The following is a 14,354-nucleotide window of genomic DNA, read 5'->3' as shown; positions in this document are numbered from 1 at the left end:
GATGCAAGGAAGCTGGAAAATTAATGTGACAGTGGATTCTTAACATCTCAGAAAGCTGATAAGCACGGCTTCATGACCAGATCCTCGAGGGGAGTGGTTTTGATTTGAAATAATCAAGTTAATATATGAAGCAAAAGAGGTTGAGGCAGGACGGGACTGAGAATCCCTCGGAAAGACAACGAACTGCAGGAATTGATAGAAAGTTTGGAGTGTGCGAGATTCGCAGCGATAGCAAATCAGTTTAAATTATGTAGTTTGTGGTGTTATGCTGCCATCTCGAGGTTGCGATTGGAATTGAAACTACTGGCTTCAGTGAAGCAGGGTAGCATATATTTGGTTATTGCGATTAAAATTCTTGTCTATGGATAAAACGTTTGCTTTAGAACAGTTAGTGATGATATAAGTAAGTTAACGTAGGTCTAGAAGAGGAGCCTGCAGTATTTAGATGTCAAAATTCGGCGAGTTGAAGCTCTCATGTTGCAAAAGCGCAGCAGCAGGAGCCAGAAGATTGCAGTAGTGAGGCACAGGCTCGCATTGCCTGTTAAAGCTGCCTGGTCGCCATGGCAACTTACCACTCCCAGTAGTCACTCGATGAGGCGTTGCCGTGGTAACCATGGTCTGTGAGGCGCCGGTGTTAAAGAGTTGCAGTGCAGCGGTGACGTCGGAACAGTCTTTCTAATGAGAACGCAGAGCAAGCTGAGAATGACGCTGCGCTGGAGACTGGAGGGAGCAGAGAAGACTAACAATGGAGCTCCTGCAGAAAAATACAAAAGCTGAATGATGAAAAGAATCACCTGAGCAGGTAGGAAAATAGCTGATACTGTCTACCAGCGCTGAGCAGAGAAATGACCTGCAGTGAAAGGAGCGAACAACAAAAAAACAAACACAGACCAAAAACAAACACAGACGAAGGGTGGAAGCAGTGCTGGGTGTATAAATAGAAAAGAAGGAGAGATTGACATGCAAGCTACCTAACGGGTTTGCCCATACCGCTCTGGTCACGCCCTTTTTACCTGACCAAACACAGCAGCGCAAGATAATGGCAGAGAGACTGGAACTTGATTGAAATTTGTTTGTCGCTATATAATCAATAAATTGTATAAATTGTATAAATAAATGTCCGGAGACATTCAAATCCAGGCACGTTAAAAAATGAAATATAGTGGAATAGAAATAAAGAGGCTTTGACCTCGACGTGATTTGAACACGCAACCTTCTGATCTGGAGTCAGACGCGCTACCGTTGCGCCACGAAGTCCTGGCGTAGTGCATGCTTGTTATGCAATCCTAGAGTGCACAGCGTGACATGACAGAATGCAATAATGTGTTAATTTACCAAAAAAAGAAACATAAATAAATGTGTAGGTATTTATTTGTGAATAAACTATCTTGCTTCTATGATGGGACCGGAGACCTTACATCCGCATTCTAATGATCGTCCCACCCCAGAGAGACTTTGTCTTGACCAGGAATTAATATAATTTAAAAACAAACTGTGATGGTTCCACGCGATGGGAATGTGAATAGAGTCAAATACATTTGCATCATTCTGTATATATATAATATATATTTTGAGTAACTGTAGCTTTATTATCATATTTAAGACACATTACACATGACCACAGTTCTGTAACAAAATGACAATAACAAGAACGTTCCCATACCGGGAGTCGAACCCGGGCCGCCTGGGTGAAAACCAGGAATCCTAACCGCTAGACCATATGGGAAGCTGAGGGACAACCTCATGGACATGCAACAGTAGCTAGTATACAGTACAATGATTGGTAAAAACACAAGAACCGATATTTCATTATAAACACGTTACAAATGAAAGCAAACTTCAAGCCATTTATTTTTATTCTCAATTAACACAAACTCTTTAATTGCTAATAAATAAATAAATAAATAAATAAATAAATAAATAAATAAATAATCTCCCTTTGTGCTTCTCGGAAGACATACGATGGACGGCGCACTGCAGTTTTTCAGTCTGGGGAATATTACAAATTAGGAGACTGTGCTTTAAAATACACATGTAGGGCGGGCGTCTCTGTTACAAAGAATTGTCACACTTTGTATTTATCTCCATAATGCGTTGGGACTAAATACGCAGATACGTTAAAACTCTTTGGAGAATGCTGGCATCCATCCCGCTACTTCTCGCATGCTAAGCGAGCGCTCTACCATTTGAGCTAATTCCCCTCGAATTATGCCAGCGATTCTCATAGGCTACATCGCAGCTTGATATGAGCAATTCAGATTGTCCTAATGTCTGCCTTTTGCAAATTCAAAACATTTTTTTAATTAAATAGCAAATATTTCGACGAGAGGCATGTTTTCAATTTCTTCAAAAAGTAGTCTCAGCTCGTTGATTCAGTCGCTTTAAAATCCACCTCTGTGTTCCGATGCAGCAGCGCAGTGTGTTGTGGCTCGAGCTTGTTTGGCGAGGCAGACAATGCAAAAATGCCAAAACTTGATTTTGTATCACATGACAAACTTAAGGTATGCTTTAACGACTTGGCTGTCTCAAGTTAGTTTGTATTGTTAATGTAACACCTCGTTGTTGCACAGTCATTGTATCATATGAAGTAGAGCTTGCCAGCTGGGGGTGACGGTCTGCCAATAAAAGATAAGACTATATTTGCAAGGATCATTTCTAGAGTGAAACTGTTTTGAAGGGATTGGTCTCGGTATCCACCAGGAGGAGTGGGAGTGTTTTCTTCTCAGCACCGAGCTGACAATAAGTTCAATTGTTTAAATCATTAAGCAAATTTCAAATGAATCACTGCTAATGTTAAAACAATTTAAGAACACTTTAAACAGTAATGTGATTTGCACTACGCAGGACTAGACTGAGCTTAAATAAAGACATTACATCTGAAAATAACTTGTGCTTACCCCCACTTACAAGGAAAGTGTCAAACTTTGTATTCGTCCTCATAACGTGTTAGAAAATGTAAACAGCAGTTGGAGAATGCCGAAGTCGATCATCCTAGCATGTTAAACGAGGGCATTTCTCATGTAAACTACTTCCACTAATAGATTGTTTATACTGTTCTCAATGGTCCGCATCCCAGCCTGAGACCACGATCCAGTGGCAGAAGGAGATGTTTTTCAAAGTAATATGTTATTTGGAATATTAAAACAATCAAGTTAAATAACACATGTTTGGACACAAAATATTTTTCAGTGACGTTAACAAGTAGTCTGTTTACAACAAAATGCAATCTGTGTTAGGAACACTATTTTAGTCGGATTTAAAATGGAAATTAAAATGGTATTGAGTGCTGACAAGAGTTTGGTATCAGCTGTTGATTTCCTTTAAACAATCTTTTATAGTAAAATGAACACATTTATTCATTTAAAAAATAAGTAAAATTGAACTGTCAGAAGTGGGATTTGAACCCACATCTCCACTCGGAGACCAGAACACACAATTCTTTGGAAAGACAGAGTTCTTGTAGATGCCTGTAGATGCCAGGCATTCCGGTTCAGATCTGAAATTCTGTGTCATACAAAAAATCATTTCAAGATCGCGGTGGTGGTGATCTCGATCAAAAACTATTACAATGTGAATCAAAAAGGATCTTCTATCTCCATAAATAAATTATAGCGCTTTGAGATTATATATGTTACCAACGGATTGTTTAGAAATGTACTTAATTATATTAAAGCTGTTCTAAAAAAGAATGTTATCTCGAAAATGGAGTCTTGTCAAGCCGAAATAGCGTTAGACTGAAAATCTAAAGGTCCCTGGTTTGATCCCAGGTTTCGGCAAACAGCAAGAATTTTTTTGTTTTGTATTATTTTGAACTAAAAAACAGAGCACATTTTTTTCTTCAGTGTAATTGGAAGAAATAACAACGTATCAGAGTGCCATTTTCTAATGTGATTAAGAAATGCAAAAAGCATCGTCCCTGGGTGGGCTTGAACCACCAACCTTTCGGTTAACAGCCGAACGCGCTAACCGATTGCGCCACAGAGACCAACCTGTCAAACTACAAAAACTAACTTGCTGCAGCACTCTAGCACAAGCAAGGACTTTGTAAAGAATTGTGTGTTTTGGTTTCCAAATGGAGGCGTGGGTTCAAATCCCACTTCTGACAGTTGACTTTTACTTATTTTTAAAATGAATAAATGTGTTCATTTTATTATAAAAGATTTTCAAGGAAATCAACAGCTGATACCAAACTCTTGTCAGCACTCAATACCATTTTAATTTCTGCCTCGTCAAACAAGCTCGAGCCACAGCACACAGTGCTGCTGCATCGGGACAGAGGTGGATTTTAAAGCGACTGATTCAACGAGCTAAGACTACTTTTTGAAGAAATTGAAAACATACCTCTAGTCGAAATATTTGCTATTTAGTTAATCCATTTATTTTTTGAATTTGCAAATGGCAGACTACATTGCCAAAAATCTGACAATCTGAATTGCTCATATCAAGCTGCGAAGTAGCCTTTGAGAATCACTGGCATAAATCGAGGGGAATTAGCTCAAATGGTAGAGCGCTTGCTTTGCATGCGAGAAGTAGCGGGATCGATGCCCGCATTCTCCAAATACTTTTAATATATCTGCGTATTTAGTCCCAACGCATTATGGAGATACATACAGTGTGACAATTCTTTGTAACAGAGTCGCCCGCCCTACATGTGTATTTTAAAGCAGTCTGCTAATTTGTAATATTCCCGCAGACTGAAAAACTGCAGTGCGCCCTCCATCGTATGCCTTCCAAGAAGCACAAAGGGAGATTTTTTATATTTTTTAGCAATTGAAGAGTTTGTGTTAATTGAGAATAAATATAAATGGCTTGAAGTTTGCTTTAATTTGTAACGTGTTTGTAATGAATTAGTGGTTTTTTTACCATCATTGTACTGTATACTAGCTACTGTTGCATGTCCAGGAGTTTGTTCCTCAGCTTCCCATATGGTCTAGCGGTTAGGATTCCTGGTTTTCACCCAGGTGGCCCGGGTTCGACTACCCGTATGGGAACGTTTTTGTTATTGTCATTTTGTTACAAAACTGTGGTCATGTGTAATGTGTTTTCATTATGATGATAAACCTAGTTACTTGAAATTATATATATATATATATATATATACACAGAATGGTGCAATGTATTTGTCTCTATTCACATCACCTCACATTTCACTGGTTGCCAACGAGGGCTTGAGAGGGGTGACGTAAAAGTGAGAGAGAAAGAGCAAAGTTTAAACACATAACATACAACAATCTGACACTCGCTCCCGATGGGTCAAGCAGCATCCTCTGGCTGCTGGGCATTTAGTGGAACAAGAGACAGGAAGGGGACCAACAGGACAAAAGGACAGATCCTTCGCAACTCAGTGCGGCATCCTCAGGCAGCTAAGCTGTCAGCTGGGCAGCGGGGAGAGCTTAGGAAATGTGTCTCGGGTCCGTTTAGGAGAGACAAAAACAGAGAACCCCCTCCGTTTAGGACAGACGGAAACAGAAACGATGGAATGCTGTCAGTAGTGTGCAGTGGCCTGCTATAGAGAGCAGAGAGCTGCTGAATGCAGTGGAAATTGGTATTTGAGAGTTAAGGCGTTTAAGATGATGTCGGAGATGGGTCTGCCTTTTGGCAGAGATGAAGAATGCGTAGATCTGAGGCCTCTGCAGAACCTGAGAGGATGAGAATGCGTTGCTCGGAGGCTGCTGCAAAACCTATTGATATGATCAGGAGCAGTCTAAGAGTGTATTGTCTATTGCGGTGTTGGAGGACTCTTGACTGAAATGTTGATAATCGTAGGACATAGTTTCCGTATGTGCCTGGAAGCTCAAATTGAATGAAATGGACTTTGAAAGTTGTATTAAGTGCCTTGATGAAGTTGGGGGCAAATGACGAAGTGCAAATCCGGGAGCAAGAAGGTTGCAGGAATGGCCTGATGCAAGGAAGCTGGAAAATTAATGTGACAGTGGATTCTTAACATCTCAGAAAGCTGATAAGCATGGCTTCATGACCAGATCCTCGAAGGGAGGGGTTTTGATTTGAAATAATCAAGTTAATATATGAAGCAAAAGAGGTTGAGGCAGGAGGGGACTGAGAATCCCTCGGAAAGACAACGAACTGCAGGAATTGATAGAAAGTTTGGAGTGTGCGAGATTAGCAGCGATAGCAAATCAGTTTAAATTATGTCGTTTGTGGTGTTATGCTGCCATCTCGAGGTTGCGATTGGAATTGAAACTATTGGCTTCAGTGAAGCAGGGTAGCATATATTTGGTTATTGCGATTAAAATCCTTGTCTATGGATAAAACGTTTGCTTTAGAACAGTTAGTGATGATATAAGTAAGTTAACGTAGGTCTAGAAGAGGAGCCTGCAGTATTTAGATGTCATAATTCGGCGAGTTGAAGCTCTCATGTTGCAAAAGCGCAGCAGCAGGAGCCAGAAGATTGCAGTAGTGAGGCACAGGCTTGCATTGCCTGTTAAAGCTGCCTGGTCGCCATGGCAACTTACCACTCCCAGTAGTCACTCGATGAGGCGTTGCCATGGTAACCATGGTCTGTGAGGCGCCTTTGTGAAAGAGTTGCAGTGCAGCGGTGACGTCGGAACAGTCTTTCTGATGAGAACGCAGAGCAAGCTGAGAATGACGCTGCGCTTTGAACGGCGCTGTAGCTGCGCTGGAGACTGGAGGGAGCAGAAAAGACTAACGATGGAGCTCCTGCTGAAAAATACAAAAGCTGAAAGATGAAAAGAATCACCTGAGCAGGTAGGAAAATAGCTGATACTGTCTACCAGTGCTGAGCAGAGAAATGACCTGTAGTGAAAGGAGCGAACAACAAAGAAACAAACACAGACCAAAAACAAACACAGTTGAAGGGCGGAAGCAGTGCTGGGTGTATAAATAGAAAAGAAGGAGAGATTGACATGCAAGCTACCTAACGGGATTGCCCATACCGCTCTGGCCACGCCCTTTTTACCTGAACAAACACAGCAGCGCAAGATAATGGCAGAGAGACTGGAACTTGATTGAAACTGAACTGCCCCCCCCCCCCCCCCAGGAAGTAATTTGTTTGTCGCTTTATAATCAATATGTTGTGTAGGCTAAATTGTATAAATAAATGTCCGGAGACATTCAAATCCAAACACGTTAAAAAATGAAATATAGTGGAATAGAAATAAAGACGGCTTTGACCTCGACGTGATTTGAATATGCAACCTTCTGATCTGGAGTCAGACGCGCTACCATTGCGCCACGAAGTCCTGGCATAGTGCGTGCTTGTGATGCAATCCTAGAGTGCACAGCGTGACATGACAGAATGCAATAATGTGTTAATTTACCAACAAAAGAAACATAAATAAATGTGTAGGTATTTATTGGTGAATAAACTATCTTGCTTCTATGATGGGACCGGAGACCTTACATCCGCATTCTAATGATCGTCCCACCCCAGAGAGACTTTGTCTTGACCAGGGATTAATATAATTTAAAAACAAACTGCGATGGTTCCACGCGATGGGAATGTGAATAGAGTCAAATACATTTGCATCATTCTGTATATATATATATATATATATATATATATATATATATATATATATATATATATATATATATATCGAGTAATTGTAGTTTTATTATCATATTGAAGACACATTACACATGACCACAGTTCTGTAACAAAATGACAATAACAAGAACGTTCCCATACCGGGAGTCGAACCCGGGCCGCCTGGGTGAAAACCAGGAATCCTAACCGCTAGACCATATGGGAAGCTGAGGAACAAAATCATGGACATGCAACAGTAGCTAGTATACAGTACAATGATTGGTAAAAACACAAGAACCGATATTTCATTATAAACACGTTACAAATGAAAGCAAACTTCAAGCCATTTATTTTTATTCTCAATTAACACAAACTCTTTAATTGCTAATAAATAAATAAATGAATAAATAAATAAATAAATAAATAAATAAATAAATAAATAAATAATCTCCCTTTGTGCTTCTCGGAAGACATACGATGGAGGGCGCACTGCAGTTTTTCAGTCTGGGGAATATTACAAATTAGGAGACTGTGCTTTAAAATACACATGTAGGGCGGGCGTCTCTGTTACAAAGAATTGTCACACTTTGTATTTATCTCCATAATGCGTTGGGGCTACATCGCAGCTTGATATGAGCAATTCAGATTGTCCTAATGTCTGCCTTTTGCAAATTGAAAACATTTTTTTTTATTAAATAGCAAATATTTCGACGAGAGGCATGTTTTCAATTTCTTCAAAAAGTAGTCTCAGCTCGTTGATTCAGTCGCTTTAAAATCCACCTCTGTGTCCCGATGCAGCAGCGCAGTGTGTTGTGGCTCGAGCTTGTTTGGCGAGGCAGACAATGCAAAAATGCCAAAACTTGATTTTGTATCACATGACAAACTTAAGGTATGCTTTAACGACTTGGCTGTCTCAAGTTATTTTGTATTGTTAATGGAACACCTCGTTGTTACCCAGTCATTGTATCATATGAAGTAGAGCTTGCCAGCTGGGGGTGACGGTCTGCCAATAAAAGATAAGACTATATTTGCAAGGATCATTTCTAGAGTGAAACTGTTTTGAAGGGATTGGTCTCGGTATCCACCAGGAGGAGTGGGAGTGTTTTCTTCTCAGCACCGAGCTGACAATAAGTTCAGTTGTTTAAATCATTAAGCAAATTTCAAATGAATCACTGCTAATGTTAAAACAATTTAAGAACACTTTAAACAGTAATGTGATTTGCACTACGCAGGACTAGATTGAGCTTAAATAAAGACATTACATCTGAAAATAACTTGTGCTTACCCCCACTTACAAGGAAAGTGTCAAACTTTGTATTCGTCCTCATAACGTGTTAGAAAATGTAAACAGCAGTTGGAGAATGTCGAAGTCGATCATCCTAGCATTTAAAACGAGGGCAATTCTCCTGTAAGCTGCGTCTAGTAATAGATCGTTTATACTGTTCTCAATGGTCCGCATCCCAGCCTGAGACCACGATCCAGTGGTAGACGGAGATGTTTTTCAAAGTAATATGTTATTTGGAATATTAAAACAATCAAGTTAAATAACACATGTTTGGACACAAAATATTTTTCAGTGACGTTAACAAGTAGTCTGTTTACAACAAAATGCAATCTGTGTTAGGAACACTATTTTAGTCTGATTTAAAATGGAAATTAAAATGGTATTGAGTGCTGACAAGAGTTTGGTATCAGCTGTTGATTTCCTTTAAACAATCTTTTATAGTAAAATGAACACATTTATTCCTTTAAAAAATAAGTAAAAGTGAACTGTCAGAAGTGGGATTTGAACCCACGCCTCCATTCAGGGACCAGAACACACAATTCTTTGGAAAGACAATGTCCTTGAGTTTGGCGTCTTAGACCAACTGGCCATTCTGACAATCTACGTTTGTTATTGTAGAAAAACGCATTATTTATTTCAGCACACACTAGGGTTCTCGTATCAAGGCCCGATTGGGTTTATTACGCACATACCAACTGATGCTCCATGAATGATGTTAAGACAATTCTAAAAAAAAAAAGAAACGGATTGAAGCCAACCCAAAACAGTAAGATTATTTATTTCAATATCGTTATAGCTATAAACGATGCATGCTTTTTACAATAGCAATTGCTATATGACAATGACCAATAAGTAATTTTGTTGCAATTTTGTTACTGTATACAATGTGAACAGAATCAGACTTTGCTCCGTTGTCTCGAAGAAACATCTTCAATTTGTATTTAAAAAGGACGCCCAATGTGGGGCTCGAACCCACGACCCTGAGATTAAGAGTCTCATGCTCTACCGACTGAGCTAGCCGGGCTGACTTTTCGAGGTTTCTTTCACTGTAACCAACTGAGCTATTAATTTGTCATCTTATTTGAGAAAAAAGTGAATGACAGAACCAAAGATTCCAAATATAATCCACTGAACTGTAGCTTTCTTATCATAATGAAAACAGATTACACATGACCACAGTTCTGTATCAAAATTAAGTCGTAAGTATATGGTTTCCATTGTAGCTATTTACACACACTGCTCTGTTGTCTCCCAGGGTGTTATCTAACAAAACGACATATGATGTGCTGCCATAATTGATTACATAGACCTTCCTGCCCCATGTTGCTTTCTTCTTAGATGTGATCTCAGGTTCTGATGACTTCTGCTCCCTCGATCACGTTCTGCAGCATCTCGCCTTGCTCATCAGTCCCGTATGCTTTGGATGCTTAACAGGGTGGTCTCTGTGGCGCAATCGGTTAGCGCGATCGGCTGTTAACCGAAAGGTTGGTGGTTCAATCCCACCCAGAGACGATGTTTTTTGCATTTCTTAATCACATTAGAAAATGGCACTCTGATACGCTGTTATTTCATCCAATTACGCTGAAGAATAAATGTGCTCTGTTTTTTTAGTTCAAAATAATACACAACCAACATCGTCTTGTTGTTTGCCGAAACCCGGGATCGAACCAGGGACCTTTAGATCTTCAGTCTAACGCTCTCCCAACTGAGCTATTTCGGCGTGACAAGACTGATGTTTCGAGATAGCATTCTTTTTGGCAATCCAGTAAACCTGTAATGAAAAACGTTCAACAGCTCGGCAACACCATAACAGAATCCGATGCCTTTACAAATGCTTTTCGAAACTGTTAAGTTTTCTCCCAAATGCGGTTCTCAACAAATGTTTTTTTTTTTTTTTTTTTTTTTTTTTGTATTCCTTCCAGAGTAAGTCCAAAAGTCAAACACTGGAACTGGTTGCCTGAAAGTGCCGCGCTTGAACTGCCTCAAGAAACGCTAAGCTCTAAAACGTGTACATAGAAAGTCTTTTAACATCTTTAACACAATCATCTGTATTCCAATAGCGGTTAATCCACAGGGTGATCAATAAAGTGACTGCTGGCTTTGTTTAAATATTAACGAGATGTTTTCAGGATTCACGCGTATTCTGAACAATCACAATAGAATATGGTAGTGAAAGGACAAGCAAATAACAGGTTTATTGGCTCTGGTCTTGTATCATCACCCTGACTACTGTCCGTAAGAAAGTGGCATTAATAAAAACGTCATTATGCAAAGTTCCCAATGCGCAAATACGCAGCATATTTAAACTTCTTCACAATCTTTAACCTTCCCAAATGAATTTAAAATACTTACTGAAAGGTTACGCACATTTTCACTATCTCATGCAAGGAAGTGTTAATATGACTTTATTACCCAACTGTGTCAATGAAGACTGGTCAACAGTAATTTCGGATTCACTTTAGTTTATTGTGCTGTATCAAATGAAACATAAAAATGAATCGCAATACAATAAATATCTGTTTGATCGCTATTCAATCAATATGTTTTATAGGCTAAATTGTATAAATAAATGTCCGGAAACAGTCAAATTCAAACACGTTAAAAAATGAAATAGTGCGGAATAAAAACAAAGGCGTCTTTGACCTCGACGTGATTTGAACACGCAACCTTCTGATCTGGAGTCAGACGCGCTGCCGTTGCGCCACGAAGTCCAGCTGTAATGGTAGCTTGTTATGCAATGCTAGAGTGTACAGCAAGCATGCCAAACGCACGGTAATGCCGACGCTGATACTAGGAAAACACGGGGTATCACCAGGGTCATGGGAAACAGCCGACTCTATGAAGCAGGGCTATGAAGTTGTCGGAAGTGTGTTTGATTCTCAGCTTTAAAAGTAAAGAAAACATAAAACAATACGATTTGCTTTTAGAAATTTCATTATTTGAAACGTGGGCATAAACACAGTTATATTGGCTGGGAATCATATGCCTGTGTTTATTTATTTATTTTCTGCACGTATTAATTAGTATTGTGTGAATATTCTATTTAGATCGTTTTTTTTTCTTTTCATAATTTTCTGTTTGCTTTGCACTGTGTTTTTGCTGTGTTGATTATTATTTGTCTGTTTTGTTTGGTGCACGGGTGAAACGGCGTTCGTAAATAAAGTATTTTTTGTTTTGTTTATCAGAAGCACTGTGCACACGGACCTCAGGTCCCGCCCCAAACAATTGCAGGTACCTGTACACACCTGGAATTAGAAGGGCTTTGAGGTATAAAAAGGGTGAGGAACTAAGAGACTGGGAGCATGGAACGAGGAGATACCGGAATAGGAAAGAGAGAGAAGCTGAGGGAAGTAAACGAAAATAAAGAGGACGAGATTAGACAGCGAGTGGTTGGGGTTTTTTTTGTGCACGGACAGTGTCAGTTTCATTTTGTTATTTTTTCTCTTAGACTCACTCTGGGAGTACTGCGGAATTTGGCGATTGAAGACATTTGAAAAGAGGTACTGACAAGAACATTTGCGTTCGTGGTTTATGTCAGGATATCAGGATCTCTCCTGAGGACTTCAGCTGAAGCGCAGCACCCTATGGAGAGGGCTGCCCAAACAGGCGTCTGGACAGGAGCCCTAAGAGGAGGTCTGGACCAGAGAGTGGATGACGTATGGTTAAGTGAACAAATACACATTAAAATGCATCTAATGCTCAAAAATAAAACAATAATTCAAATAAACAAACTGTGCAAAAAAGGAAAACCAATCCAATTAAAATTCAAAAATCATAAATCATAAGTGATAACACTGAATAAAATAATAATCAACACATTCGTCACCCGTGACATTACCACCACTGCGATCTTGAAAATGTTTGTATGCCACAGAATTAAAGATCTGAAACGGAATGTTTGGCATCTACAAAATGTCTAGCTAGTGGTGGATGAATATATTTTCTCCTAATTGAACTTTTATGCTCGCTCATTAATGCGCAATTGTAACTGTCTAGTAGTTTTACCATCATATTGCAAATGGCTAGGACAAGAAATCACATTAATGATATGAGCTGAAGCACAGTCACTTGTAAGATACTGTACTCTTTTTTTTCGTTGTATGGCTTGTACATTTTCTTAGTTTTAAATGTATTATCACAGGCGGTACACTTACGATTTGGAAAAAATCCAGTAGATTTGTCCAGTACACCTAGATCTCTCGAACATCTAAACGAGTCAGCCCTTAATAAAGACCGTCCGTGTTCATTTCGGCGTTTATGACATTGTCTATACACAACAGCTCTTATGTAATCCTATTGGTATCGAATCGATCGCAATTAATGTGTTCCATGTTTCCAGTCAGTTTGATAGTTTTAATACTGTATTACATTCTGAATATGAATAGAGCTGAATTATTAATTGTTGATAATACTTAGAATACCAGATACATATTTAGCATTAAAAAGCAATACATGTGATTTATTTAAACAGTCGTTCATTATTTTGTGTATCATCAGCGGCCACACAAAGCTGAGCGCAGTGCGTTATACTGTAATGATGCTCCAGTCAGTCTGTCCGGACTGCACCTGAACCATCTTAAAAACACGAAGCCCCTAAGCAGCTAATTTGTAAAAGTTAGTAAAGAGTTGCGCTAATATAACGAAGCTAAATTTGAACTCCTAGCTGGTACAACGAGAGAGGACGAGAGGGCGGGCAGAGAAGGAGGGGGAGACGCTGCTAGGCAACCGGCTCGTGAACATTCCGCTCAGCTGAGGAGAGACCGTTAGGATTTAAAAATGCGAACGTTCCGAGCGGCGTTAGGCGCTCCGTTAAATTAACACACCGTTGCTGGCATTTGAATATAACCATATTTTAAATACTCAAATAGGACTGTATTAAAAAATATATATGTTTTTCAAAGTAATATGTTATTTGGAATATTAAAACAATCAAATTAAATAACACATGTTTGGACACCAAAATATTGTTCTTCCTCATAACGTGTTAGAAAATGTAAACAGCAGTTGGAGAATGTCGAAGTCGATCATCCTAGCATGTTAAACGAGGGCATTTCTCCTGTAAGCTGCGTCTAGTAATAGATGGTTTATACTGTTCTCAATGGTCCACATCCCAGCCTGAGACCACGATCCAGTGGTCGACGGAGATGTTTTTCAAAGTAATATGTTATTTGGAATTTTAAAACAATCAAGTTAAATAACATGTTTGGACACAAAATATTTTTCAGTGACGTTAACAAGTTGTCTGTTTACAACAAAAATGCAATCTGTGTTAGGAACACTATTTATTAGTCGGATTTAAAATGGAAATTAAAATGGTATTGAGTGCTGAAATTTATTATTTTTAAAAATAAGTAAAAGTCAACTGTCAGAAGTGGGATTTGAACCCACGCCTCCATTCAGAGACCAGAACACACAATTCTTTAGAAAGACAGAGTCCTTGAGTCTGGCGCCTTAGACCACTCGGCCATTCTGACAAGCTGCTTTTGTTAATGTTGAAAAACGCATTATTTATTTCAGCACACACTAGGGGATCGTATCAAGGCCCGATTGGGTTTATTACGC

The 14,354-nt window shown here is 39.3% G+C and overlaps 9 non-coding genes across 9 annotated transcripts; 1 reads left to right on the top strand and 8 right to left on the bottom strand.

Annotated features, from left to right (window-relative positions):
* Positions 1-1,185: 1,185 nt before the first annotated feature.
* Positions 1,186-1,257, bottom strand: trnaw-cca (transfer RNA tryptophan (anticodon CCA)). Its single transcript has one exon. It is a non-coding gene; the product is annotated as a tRNA-Trp (tRNA).
* A 397-nt stretch (positions 1,258-1,654) lies between these two features.
* trnae-uuc (transfer RNA glutamic acid (anticodon UUC)) lies at positions 1,655-1,726 on the bottom strand. Its single transcript has one exon. It is a non-coding gene; the product is annotated as a tRNA-Glu (tRNA).
* Positions 1,727-3,911: 2,185 nt separating this feature from the next.
* Positions 3,912-3,985, bottom strand: trnan-guu (transfer RNA asparagine (anticodon GUU)). Its single transcript has one exon. It is a non-coding gene; the product is annotated as a tRNA-Asn (tRNA).
* Positions 3,986-4,919: 934 nt separating this feature from the next.
* trnae-uuc (transfer RNA glutamic acid (anticodon UUC)) lies at positions 4,920-4,991 on the top strand. The gene has a single exon. It is a non-coding gene; the product is annotated as a tRNA-Glu (tRNA).
* A 2,669-nt stretch (positions 4,992-7,660) lies between these two features.
* On the bottom strand, positions 7,661-7,732 carry trnae-uuc (transfer RNA glutamic acid (anticodon UUC)). Its single transcript has one exon. It is a non-coding gene; the product is annotated as a tRNA-Glu (tRNA).
* A 2,011-nt stretch (positions 7,733-9,743) lies between these two features.
* Positions 9,744-9,816, bottom strand: trnak-cuu (transfer RNA lysine (anticodon CUU)). Its single transcript has one exon. It is a non-coding gene; the product is annotated as a tRNA-Lys (tRNA).
* Positions 9,817-10,439: 623 nt separating this feature from the next.
* On the bottom strand, positions 10,440-10,512 carry trnaf-gaa (transfer RNA phenylalanine (anticodon GAA)). Its single transcript has one exon. It is a non-coding gene; the product is annotated as a tRNA-Phe (tRNA).
* A 919-nt stretch (positions 10,513-11,431) lies between these two features.
* trnaw-cca (transfer RNA tryptophan (anticodon CCA)) lies at positions 11,432-11,503 on the bottom strand. The gene has a single exon. It is a non-coding gene; the product is annotated as a tRNA-Trp (tRNA).
* A 2,652-nt stretch (positions 11,504-14,155) lies between these two features.
* Positions 14,156-14,266, bottom strand: trnal-caa (transfer RNA leucine (anticodon CAA)). The gene is made up of 2 exons: positions 14,229-14,266; positions 14,156-14,201 (listed from the first exon to the last, which is right to left on the bottom strand). It is a non-coding gene; the product is annotated as a tRNA-Leu (tRNA).
* Positions 14,267-14,354: the final 88 nt, after the last annotated feature.

Source organism: Acipenser ruthenus, chromosome 32 (genome assembly GCF_902713425.1).
Source record: "Acipenser ruthenus chromosome 32, fAciRut3.2 maternal haplotype, whole genome shotgun sequence".
NCBI classification, from domain to species: Eukaryota; Metazoa; Chordata; class Actinopteri; order Acipenseriformes; family Acipenseridae; genus Acipenser; species Acipenser ruthenus.
This window is presented reverse-complemented; position numbering and strand designations above follow the sequence as displayed.